Source organism: Micropterus salmoides, unplaced genomic scaffold, assembly GCF_014851395.1.
Source record: "Micropterus salmoides isolate LMB-PRFRI ecotype aquatic unplaced genomic scaffold, ASM1485139v1 Ms_hic_scaffold_21, whole genome shotgun sequence".
Classification (NCBI taxonomy): Eukaryota; Metazoa; Chordata; class Actinopteri; order Centrarchiformes; family Centrarchidae; genus Micropterus; species Micropterus salmoides.
The window spans coordinates 21,010,525-21,022,932 of NW_024041262.1; the positions used below are offsets into that span (position 1 = coordinate 21,010,525).

The window sequence follows — 12,408 nt, forward strand, 5'->3', positions numbered from 1 at the left end:
CTGCCTAAACAAATGAGTTAGCTTGGCTTTTATATGCCAAAACTTTTGGGGAGGTCCTGTGCGCACCAGATAACTTGTACATGTTCAAGTCACAGAGTCCCTCCTTCATCACACAGAGGGGCTGTCTTAAAACATGTCAAACAAGTTCACGTTTCAGCTCAAACGTGGATGATGAGGACAATCATCATTTACGCGACGTCTCTCTGTCGTTCAGACGTGTTTTATCATCCCCTGCTTCTCCATGGACTTTACTCACTGAGACTTTTGTCGGGGTGTTTTGTATCTCTTGCATCCAAACTGAGGCACCATGTCGCTGAGATGATTTTGAATCGTCTGGAAACTGGATGCTTTTATTGAAAGAACAAATCATTAGTCTTAATTAGGCTCCGGTTTAGAAAGCATATGCTGAGGACTGGTCAGATTTCAGTCTTACAGGAAGTTATTTTGTTTAGATACCTTTATATTATGATAACTGGGCTCAGACGTTTCTGTAAGAGGAAAGGGTTCAGAATGATGCCTTTGATGCAGCATCAGTTCAAGTGAAGCCTGCTCAATTTACGCATGAAGAGCAAACCAGATGGAGAATGTTTGATGGGTCTATTTACAAGAAATTACCAGCTTCTGTCCCTTACAGAAGTTCTTGAGAAGGAATCCTGTTCATGTTATTATCTAGCTATTGAACCTTTTATTTATATTAATTCAGGCCTATACACCTTCTGAGTATCAAGCACATGCAAGCACCTGCAGTTTCACACCAGCATACTGTATCCACAGATCAATAAGGATTCAATATAAACTTTATATATACATTATATCCTGTTATGTTAACTTTTTACGTCCACCTCATTATTATGAATCTGAACCTTTCCTCTTATCCCTTCATACAAATGAAGTGCAGGCTCCCAATAATAGTGCTTTCATTTTTGTTTTCATTAAAAGTACAGTAATCCAGAAAAAAATGAGCAGAGTTTTAAATCATGTACAACAACTTTTCCCAAAGAGGCATGGTCCTCCCATGATGTTAGAGACAGGCAGGGAGAGAGAAGAAAATTTGGCAGATCCACAAAGCAGTCTGGTTACACTGTGGACACGTTGCAGCTTCTACAACTACAGTATGGCCCAAGCTGACCTTTAATTTACTCTGCTGTCTTCTTTTTTAACTTTCAACCCCAAGATCTTGTCCTGGTTTCACTTGTTTAAATCAATGAAGAATATGAATATTTAGCAGACAGTTATCACTATAGCGCAAATGACCTTTGTGTATGTGAGCACAAAAGTCCAAGGTTTTATTTCTGAAATAGACCCAGTATCCATTTTGAGAAAATAAAATGAAGAGTTTATAAAATACAGCATGACTTCTCCCCTGTGATCATTCACTTACATTACAATGAAAGTGTTAAATATAGTCCATGATTGGTTAGCTGGATCAACAAAGACCATAGACCAACCATAGAATTGGTCAAAGAATCAAAAAGACCTTAACAAAATGCATGAAATGTTCATGACTATAAAACAATACAAAACTGAATCAATTTGGGGAAAAAAATAGAGGTACTATGGGAAAAAAACAATAATAGTAGTACTTTCTAGTAGCTACATACAAATCATCATAACAAAAATGTATGAAATAATCGTCACTATCAAACAAGACAAAACTGAAATTATTTGGAAGAAAAGATAAAGATACAACAAAAAAAATAAATGTAAACATTAAAAGAACAGTAATAGTAGATAGAAGGTACCAGCTACATACATTTACCAGTGTCATACTAGTTACTACATACACTAGCTAATATGAAATCATTGTTCGATCCATGAGTAGAGGTACATTTTACCATATTATCATGACTAAATGATTGAAAAGCTGCAAAAATGTCCAAAACATCTTCATAAAGCTCATTCTAAAGACATTTGCGAATGTTGGCTTCAGCTACAGGGAAAATGAATAGTTTCTGGGGAAACTTGTGTGGTCAGCTAGGGATTTTGTTTGCAGTTAGCATCTCTTCCTTATCTAATGAAAGCTGGGTGTCTGCACAAACACCTGCCAAACGGACAGACAGCAGCCAATCTCCATTATAAGGATTTCACTACATTTTCTCCCTATTTTTAGTAAGGTGTTACAGCACACCTTTTATTATATCAAGTACATATATTTCTGATATTGTAAATATCTATAAAAAAAACTCTGTAGGAGCAACCTAGCTGTTCTTTATGTGTGAATAAATTGTACTATAGAAATAGAAAAATTCTATCCAAGTGTAGTATTTCTTTAGTGTCTACTATCCTCCCTTTCAAATTATGTAAGGCTTGTCCATTTCCTATGTTTTCTGCTTGGTCTCTGTTGATTAATAAAACTTTTTTTCTTTAGGAGTGTGTGGCAATGACGGCTGTTACAGAGATGCAGTGAAGAAGATAGCTTTAAGCCATTGTTTGCAGCCCATAATGCAACAATAAGTGATTTAAACTGCCACAAGTGCACAGCAAGCAAGCTTAAGACACTCCCATTTGAGTGACTTTTTTTTTTTGGAGAGAAGGATGATAGGGGTATTGAATATCACAGTTTTCAGGGTGTTTTGAATAAAGTGAAAATAGGGAAGTCCTGTTTCCCAGCGTCCTGTTGTTTGAGAGGAAACCCATTTGATAAGAAATGTGCCTGTGCGCTGTCTGTGATTTTAACTTAAAAAGCACGTTTTGGTTTTTCTTTCATCTGTGTTCTGAATGTGTACAACACTCTAGATGAATAGGCAGAATCAGTTTTTTAAGCTGTACTTTCTGAGTGACTTTCCGTGAGTGAAATGAAGCCGAAGCTCACAGGACAGTGTTAAAATAGAACTGGTAATTTTCTGGTGTTTGGAGTTGCTGCAATCTATAATATATTTTTTTCGTGGCGAGTCTCTTAGAGTTCAGACTGGTGGTTTGGGTGGAATCCCTCAGAATGAGTTTATAGCATTTCAGCTGCATTCAGATATCCTACCTTTGTAGGGTAACAAGTGGACAAGATATTTAGCATATTTTAGCAAAGAAACTTCAATTGCTGTCAGGTTCTTCAGCCAAAGGAATCTTGAACATTGTACAACTTTCAGCATTGCCAGCATAGGTAATCACTAGAAACCCTCCCTTGTCTTTGTGCTGTAAGAGAAGAAGGAGTACAAAAATAACTGAATTGGAGCCATCAAGCTTTGCCGACTCAAAGGAGGAAATTCCAAGCTTGTCATTGGCAGCTTGTGGAAGTACACGAGCCTAAGATGTAACAGGTTGTGGGAAAAGGTGTCTTCACAGTCACTGCTCCAGATTTGTCAAGACTTTCTTCCTGTTAATGAGAGTAATGTGACTTTTTTCCACAATGAAAGCTGACAGGACTAGAAGCATTTATGAACAGAAGCTGTAGCTGTTTGATGGTGGGACCCTCAAGTCATACAGTTCTTATTTGAAACATGTCCTGTACAGATGTTAAGGAAGCTAAAGGACCTTTAATTGGATCACTTTACTCGAGGTAATCAGCGGTAAATCAAGTAACCTCATATTTTGGAGAGCATATCTTTGCATAATTAGGTTTACATGCGGGATTAAGACTAGGCAGAGCTTGCACAGTAACTAAAAAGGCCTAAACTGTGCATTCCCCAGCAAGTCTCTGAGCTGTAGCCAGCAACACATAGCCTTGTCCACGTGTTTCTACTTGCAAGTCTCTGAGCCTTTGCTGCTCCAAACTCTAACAAGGCCAAACCCTCTGTCTCCCTGTCTCACTTCTTTCTATCACCTAGTGCCTGGAGGCCCACTTTTTCCCACCTTATTTAAGGGGCATTTATTTGTTTTTTGCTTTTTAAAAACTATAATGTCTCCTTTGACTCACTGTCTCACTGGCATTTCAGTATAAGGCCACTAATACTTGCTGTTAAATCTTTGTTCCATGCAGGCCATTATGATGTTTTTTAATGATATTCAATTATGGGGTTTTGCAGACATTTTATGCTTTGTTTACAAAGAAGCCCGTTTTAGACCCACCTGCTTCAGACAGATTACAGGGTATGATGAGGAAAATTGTACAGTATCGCGAATAAAATCAGTCACTAAACAGTATATCTTTAAATTCTAAATGGCTGTTATCAAGTGTACTACCAAACTATAATACTGTTTATCTTAACAGTTTTCCAAAATGATATGTGCACATTAAGTAAATAATCGTGAAAGCTGACACAAACCAGAGGTGTTCAACTACATTCCCCAAACTGTAAAACTTTTTGTACAGTACAACACTTAAGGGAGAAAGAAAACAAGGTTTTGCAAGATTAGCTTTGTGGACAGAGAGCATACTGAAGAGATGAAGTTATATGTTGTCAAGCCAATTGAGTCTTATCCAAACACAGCTGAATTAATGTAAAATGTTTTGTGAAACATCCGACATTTCAATGCAACTCACAGTTAGTTTTTCATTGGTAGGGGTCAGTGGTTAGATACCTAAATGATCAATATGACCCGTACCATTTCTTGTTTTGAGTTTGTTCTCTGGGGACATGTATACTCTCCTTCTTGCATGCTTCTCTGCTGCTGTTCTGTAATTATGCCCAGTGATCACCTCATTAGTTTAGAGAATTCCCACAATAAGTTTTAACATGCATGTGATTAAGAACTTAAGGGAGAATAGTAACAAAAACGGCATGATGATTGGCAAATTGTTTGGTGATTATGAAAATGTATTCAGAGGTAGATTAATGATGCATTCACCTCATAAATCATGACATGGCTCTTCCCTAAATGATTTTCCATTAGTCACTTTAAAAAAAACAAAACAGAGAGATAACAGGAAACGAGGGACTGAGAGATTCAAACCAAGATATCATCAAATGTTCATGGTTGGCTTTCAATAGTCACTGTTAATAAAAAAGTATCTGCTTTGGTATCTGTTTCAGTGGTGATTCTGGCATTACTTGGTACTAGATGGAAACCGCATTTTGTGGCACTGACCCCTCTAATAGCTGGATCTGATATCACTCAGTATTTACCATATATATATACCTATATATATATATATATGGAATTATACCTAGTGTAGTAGTGTGTCATAGAAAAAAGCTATTTCATACACTACCCAGGTCATTCCTTTCACCTGGTAGCAATCAAATTTCTTTGTCTGTGCAATTCAAGATGGGAGCTAGCTTTTAGTTAGTGACCATAAATTGTACATTACTTATGCATTGTAGGATAGTTTGAGGCCACTATATAAATTACCATAATTGGACATGTGGACAACACTGCATATACAATACACAAACATACAATATAGTGTACTATGAAATGTGAACAACACACTAAGTAGATCAATTTGTAGATGCTACCTTTTTCAAGTTTTCAAATGAAACTGTTGATGTTTAACATAGATCATCACATACTGTACGTCACAAAAGCCACTGTCCATCGGGGTGTCCTGGTAGCCTAAAACTCAATTCCAACTGTGGACTTTAAATAAATGTCATAACTCTCTTCCTCCCAAACCATTTCCTGTCTGCAAAAAATGCTGAAAAATAATATATTTTAAAGTCACTGTGCAGAATTATGACTTGGCACTACTGCAGCTCATTTGATAAAACCTGATGAGTGAGCTCCTTTGTAAACTTCAGGTCTCCAGCAGAGATCCTCATTCACAATAAGGGCAGCCTGTTTCTAACGTGTATGTGTACAGTCAAGCAAATAACTAGTGTGACTGCATCAGTCGCCCTTGTGAAAATAAAACATCCAGCTCTGGCCCAGATGCTGCAAGCTCATTCGAAGTAGTAGCATCAGTTGAAAAAAAAAAGGGACTTCCACGCGGCGTTGGGTAAATGTTCAATTACAGGGTACATGCTTCAGCCCACTTCTGATTGTTACTTCAAATGGAGCCCTACATTAACTGCAATCATCTCATGAAGGCCCAACTTTGTCTTTTTAGTCTCCAGGATCGGGTTAGTGCCTGCTGGCTGAGCACCACTCTCCCCACTACAGTAGTCATTTACATTCATAGACAGTCATATTCTGCACTAGCAGGCGATGGATGGTTGGAATATATGCTACTGTAAAGATGTATATAATAGATGAATTCATGAAGTCATAGTTAAGCTTGGTCCCTGTTAGGTTGCTTCTGCTGTATCAAAACTGCAGTCTGAAAGGGTAAAACTATCTCCCATCAGTATTTCCAGAACAGCCAATATTAGGTGTGACTGTTAAAGTAGTAGTAGTTTGACAAAATCATCTTAACCCAAGGTACACCTACTAGCTTTTTCTGTCCAGCTTTCAACCGTCATAAAGGAATAATTTGACATTTTGTGAAATACGCTTAATCACCTTGCCGAGTGTTAGATGAGATTGATACCACTCTCATTTCTGTCTTTTAAATGTGAAGATACAGCCAGGATATGGTTAGCTTAGCTTAGAATCAACATTGAAAACAGGGGGAGACAGCTAGTCTGGCTCTGTCCAAAGGTAACAACACTCGCCTAGCACATCTAAAGCAAACATCAGAGTGGTATTGATCTTAACTTCTACCTATGGGAAAATGAAAATAATATTATTTCCCAAAATGTCGTACTATTTCTTTAACTCAAGGGGAAGTTATTAGCTTTTTAAAAGCATTTATAAAACATTCACAATTGACACAACTTACCACAACATAATGATGTAGAGGCAACGCCTATCCTATCCTTAATCCTCTCTTAATTCTGCTTTTTCTTTGAAATTAGTATAGCATTAGGCAGATTATTAGAGTTATTAAATAATGTGTTGTACACCAGCAAAATTATTACTTGACATTTGATATGATTTACAGATGACCCAGTCCTGTATTATACATGGTGGTACATCAATCAATTGTAAATCTTTGTCATTTGCATGAAATTATCACTAATAAGATAATGTAAAAGGTTGCACAGAATAGGAAATGATGTGTATAAAATATTTATTATTTAAATAATTCAAACACTTTTTGAAACTAGAGCTGCCTTATCCAGCCTCTCATGAGCTCCACCCATCACAACACTTCACCTCCCCTTTGGGGCGTGAGAGAAAAAGGTGGAGAACCCAAAGCTAAAAGCCCAAAGTCTGCACCAACATGGTACCACAAACTATGTTGGCCTATCCAATGATGGATTAATTTTAACTGCCCAGCTTTTGATTAGAAAGTCAGATGCCACATGGCACATATTTTGTTCAGGATTTGACATGGGATGTGCTACATGGCTATCTGTTGGCTTTGTTTCTCTGACAGAAGACAAACTTCAGCAAAGGCCTGTTTCCCCTGTTTCTCGGTCTGGTTTTCTTCTTGTCTGTGAATCTGGATTTCTCCACTGTCCCTGCCCCCATCCAAACTCCAGCTCTCCATCCCTCCCTCTTTTTCTCCCCGCCTGCTCTCCTTTCTCCCACCAGCGCAGACATCCAGTCAGACTCAGAGAGTGGATGGAAAATATGACTGGATCCTTCCCTGACTTCAGACAATGTGCAAGACTGCTGGCAAGCATGGCACTGCTAGAAAAAGGGAAAGGCAGAGACAGCATATTGGACAGTGAAAAGTTAAGCTAATGGTTGCTCTTAGAATCTCATGAAGTAAATCCTTTGGAGCAGAGAGTGTTAATTTTGTAGTGAGTTTATGTTCAGAGGTTAATCCTTTGATATTTAAAAATTATTGACTGTAGCAAATGACAGCTAACTGTCAGGTGAGATTTTGTGGAAAATATGTCCACAGAAAATGTGTACAAAAGCTCTAGGACAACTGACTTGTTCTTAGGCACTACACGACAGAGAATCAGAGGAAACCCTCAAAGTGTCCCCTTATCTGATGACATTAGGTTGATTATCCATATGTTAGCACAACGTCCCAGACCATAAGACAAAAACCAAGGAGCCCCACTGTGCATATGGGTCATATTTCGCTGCCACACAGGCTCTGTGAAAGAGCCTGTTGCAATGCGATGAGAGAGAGAGGCGTTAGCACAATGATGTTGGGATGGGATATTCTATTCTGGATGGGGGACACACAAAAATGGAAAAAGTGACACAAGTTTAAGTGTGTGTCTCCAAATTAGACACGTTTATCAGGAACTATTTTGAATCATCAACTCCAAATTGCTTATAAAAGTTTTTAAATTTGTAGTATTATAACCTGTCACCGAGAGAAATGCAAATAAAGAGATGCTTTGTCTAATACTTTGTCTAAAGTTATAGTTGAAAGTAGTTTCCAGTTGACCTGCAGTCTCTTCAGGGTGGCTTTCCAACATCTGGGAAAGTTAGTCAGTGCCCTGTCCTTTTATCCATACTTTTCTCTTTTGCTCATCTGCATTATCCAAATATCAGTATTCTGTAATCTGTAGTATTCTATCAATGCCATGTTTTGCAGATCTCTTAGTCATGCTAAGTACTTTGATTATTGCTCTGTTCAGTTGTAAACTTTTGACTAATAAATAGTGTCAAAGAACCATGACTTTAGGCTAAAGTCTGACTCTGTCGCAAAGCGAGTTTGCGAGGAATGATTGGGGGAAGTGAGCTCAGAGATCCCGTCTGGAAAAGTCGTTACCCCAAGTTGGCTGCCGGCCCCTATGCAAGCGATAATAAATGCTGGGGCCGACAGAGATGTTCACATGTGAGGAAAACGGGGGAAAGAAGGAGGTACAGCTGAGCAGAAAAAAAGAAAAAGAGACAAGCAAAGAGAAGCAAGGATAGAAAGACGAGTATAACTGAGTAGGAGGAGGTGTTGAGTTCTCTAATGCATTAAAAGGGAAAGTGGGGTTTTTAGTCTCCATATTGAAGCTCCATTATTTCTAGAGAACCAAAAAAATAGAGAAAAGGAGGCAGATGAGACAGCAGGAAACCTCAAACTTAGAGAGACTGGAAATGGAAATAGGGAAGTCAGTAACTATGTAGGGGGAAAATTCCCATCTGTCTGATGACTCATACTCTCCCCTCAGCCACAGAAACGATAATTAACAGCGTCCTAGCTTTTACACTGCTAAGACAATATTCTGGGCACATTTTTTTAAGCAGGAATGCCTTACTACCCAAAACTATTTCAATGCATTCTTGATCTTTACATTAGCTGGAAGCACTGTCCATCTGTAGTGTATATTACCGTTCTTAAATTGAGATGACTTGTGGTTATGAGTGAATGAATATTACTAAAGCCTGTTAATATGTATGACTGCATGGTAAGTAAATGATTGTCCTGTACTATCTGTCCCTTCTGTGTTTATAAGATTATGACATGATGCCCAAGGTTCCCATACAATTCAGATATTACTTTACATGTCACTGTGCCAATAAGTCCGAACTTCATGTCATTAATTTTTTTCACATAAACTTAAAATGTATGTATGATATTTTCCAAATATATAATGTTTTTACATAATGCTTTTTTTTATAATATAGAGATCCAATTAAGGGAGGCAAGTCTTCCAGATCATTTCATGTTTTACTGTTTTATTATTATTCTAATCTCTTAAATAATTTTGTTATTCTTATCTAATAACATAAATAAATCTTTGATGTTATAAATACTATTTTGTATTACTGCATTTACGGTAATTTAGGTATTATTTCCCATTGTTATTTTTATGTAATGTAAACTATAAAGATTACGTAACCTCAAACAAAACGTGTTTTCTTTCTTACTGTTAGATGAGATGTTATGATTTAGATTGATTACACATAACGTTACTGCCTGACGTTAGCTTAGTAAGGCTGGGAGCCTTGCAAGCTAGCAGAACAGTTTCCAACAACGCCTAGCTGTTTTAATTACACGTTATATATTGTCTATACAATATATGTATAAATACAAAACGTGACAGGTTGGTTTTGAATTGTTTACCGACCAAAAGGGGGACTAGTTAACAGGTAACTTACTCAGGTGACTCGATAGATTGCTAACTAGCTAACGTTATAGTGCTAGCTATTTTGCTAGCTAGCATGTCGCAAAATACACGTTGCTTGCGGCTAATAAGATGATATAAGATGTAAATATAATAACACCGTTTTGGAGCAGTTGGAATAGGCCTATGTATTGTTATTCTTTTAGGGTAAGTTTGTCTTAACATTATAGTTCCCACCTGCTATCAGTATTTTTGCTAAATTAGGCTAAACACAACCAGGACCAGTGGTGGAAAGTAACTCAGTAACGTTACATTTAGTTAACTGAACTACTGTACAAAAGTACAGTTTTGAGGTAAGCTACTAGTACTTTACTTGAGTATTTACATTTTCTTTCTTTGTTACTTTATTCTTCTACTCCACTAAAATCAGAGGTGTTTTTAGTCCACTAACGTTACATTTGTATTTAGTTGTTAATTTGCTGATTAGGATTATGATAAAAAAATATAATCAACAAATAAATGATGATCTGATATTATAGGATAAGATAAGATCCCTGGAAAATTCACAAGCTACCCAGTTATACGAATTAATTTAAATTATTTGATATTTAATGTATATTAATCTGAAACGGCCATTCTGCTTAATGAGTCATTTTATTTGTGGTACTTTTAAGTATATTTTGATGCTTATAGTAACATTAGTAGTTTTACTTGAATGCATGCCTTTTTCTTGTAATAGAGTACTTCTTTCACCACTGACCAGGCAAGGCAAGGCAAGTTTATTTGTATAGCACATTTCAACAACAAGGTAATTCAAAGTGCTTTACATAAAACATAAAAGCAACAGGGAAATATAAAAAAAGGGAAATTGAAAAAATACACATTAAAAAATAATAAAAGTTACAGTGCAGTGTACAATCAGGGTTAAAAGAGTTAAATGGACAATAAAAACAGGCTGAGGGGTTGAGCAAATAATTGAGTTACAATTATTTTGAAAAGAGAATAAACTGTACACTTAATCAACTCTCTCTAGCTAGTCTGTACTCGGGTCCATAGCAATGTTTGGGTCCACTGAAACTCCAGAAACCCTCGGACACTACAGAGAAACCAGGACATGTCTGTCCGCAGGCCACTTTGATCCAGTTATACTCTGGACCCACATGCGCGTTTACAGGTGGACGGAACCACGACCAGTCCAAATTCTTTATTAAAAATGCACAGATGATGATTTATTTTTTCATCAACCTCTACAGCTCCACAAGTAATCAATGTTAAAGCAGAATATCCAGGCACCAGACCTTCATCAGGGCAGACATTCAATAATGGCTTTATTATTATAATACAAATAATAGTACTTGCATTGGACATGAGTGTGAAGAGCTGTCCCTTCTCCAATTACTGTATGTTCCTAAATAAATATTCTACATTTAGTCAGGTAAAAGTAAAGAGAGGTTCTTGTTTTGTTTAGTTAACATTGGTTTCATATCTGTGTGTTTAGTAAAGTGTCCTGAGCCTTCCTTTCTCCATATTTAACATTTCTGGCCTCTCCAACCTCTGCATTGTGTTGTGTCATGAGTGCAGTGATCTGAATATTTTAAAATTAATCCCCTCTGAAAAAATGTTCCTTATGTTTTACTGTTCTCTTTGCAGAAAACCTAACTCTTCAGGAAGCCAGACCAGTCTAGCAGCAATATTCATCTGTGCACCATATGTGATTTCAAAAGTAAGTTTAATCATATGGAGGAAGAGAAATGCTCAGAGCCTTTGCCTTCGTTCAACCAGTTTCATATACACGTTATCACACATTCGATGAAAAAAATGAAACGTTTTACTAGAAAGTAAGGTATTGACTAAAGACTACAAAACCCTACATGTCTTGTATGCTGTGATTCTAATTAAACACGGGTCTCATCCTCAGGCTGTGAATCAGTGTCACCTTATGGCAAGTTGTTGGGGGTTTTTTTCAGTGAAGAGCAAAATGCCTCTGTTCATGTTGTTTTCTCAAGGCCCCCAGGTTCCAGTGCTTGACATTACATCAGCATATGGCAGTGAAGGATCAAAAGATGCCTCCTAGCTTGGACTTGTAGGACTCCCTCCAGGACCAAGCAGGAAACCACAGGAATGATGTTCTGAGGTAAACGACACTCTGTCTGTTTGTTTGTGTTATTTGTGTGAAAAAAACTGTTTTTTTTTAAGGTTGAGGTGTCATGTCTTAGGGAAGTAGTCCGTTACTAATGACTGAATGTGATTACTTTATGAGGAAAGTAATCACATTACTAATTAGTTTAATGTTATTTTCTTAAAGTTTTACCAATCCTTGCCTGACATTGGTATTGTAATTGTAATTTGTCTTAAAGTCTGCAAAGTTGGAAGTGAGGCAAAGGAAAGTGTATTTGTATAGCAGCTTTCAACTACAAGTCCTTTACAGAAGTCATAAAAGCCATGAAGACAAGATTAAAAAACACAAGATAATAAAAAGATATACATTGGATTTAAAAGCATAAAATAACGACAAAGGATTTAAATGAAAGGGTAGTGTGACATTGTCACAAACACACACACAACCCTTGTTGAAGTTAGGGTG

The 12,408-nt window shown here is 37.1% G+C and overlaps 1 long non-coding RNA gene across 8 annotated transcripts in view; it reads left to right on the forward strand.

The window, feature by feature from the left end:
* The first annotated feature begins 9,412 nt into the window (after positions 1–9,412).
* The window catches only part of LOC119916419, a 30,870-nt gene continuing 27,874 nt past the window's right edge, over positions 9,413–12,408 (forward strand). For 3 of the 8 annotated variants that reach the window (XR_005447103.1, XR_005447102.1, XR_005447104.1), the window contains exons 1-3: positions 9,413–9,849; positions 11,475–11,547; positions 11,831–11,958. This is a non-coding gene — a long non-coding RNA (uncharacterized LOC119916419). The remainder of the gene's footprint in view (positions 9,850–11,474; positions 11,548–11,830; positions 11,959–12,408) is intronic. The other 5 variants (XR_005447105.1, XR_005447106.1, XR_005447100.1 and 2 more) reach the window with 4 other exon arrangements.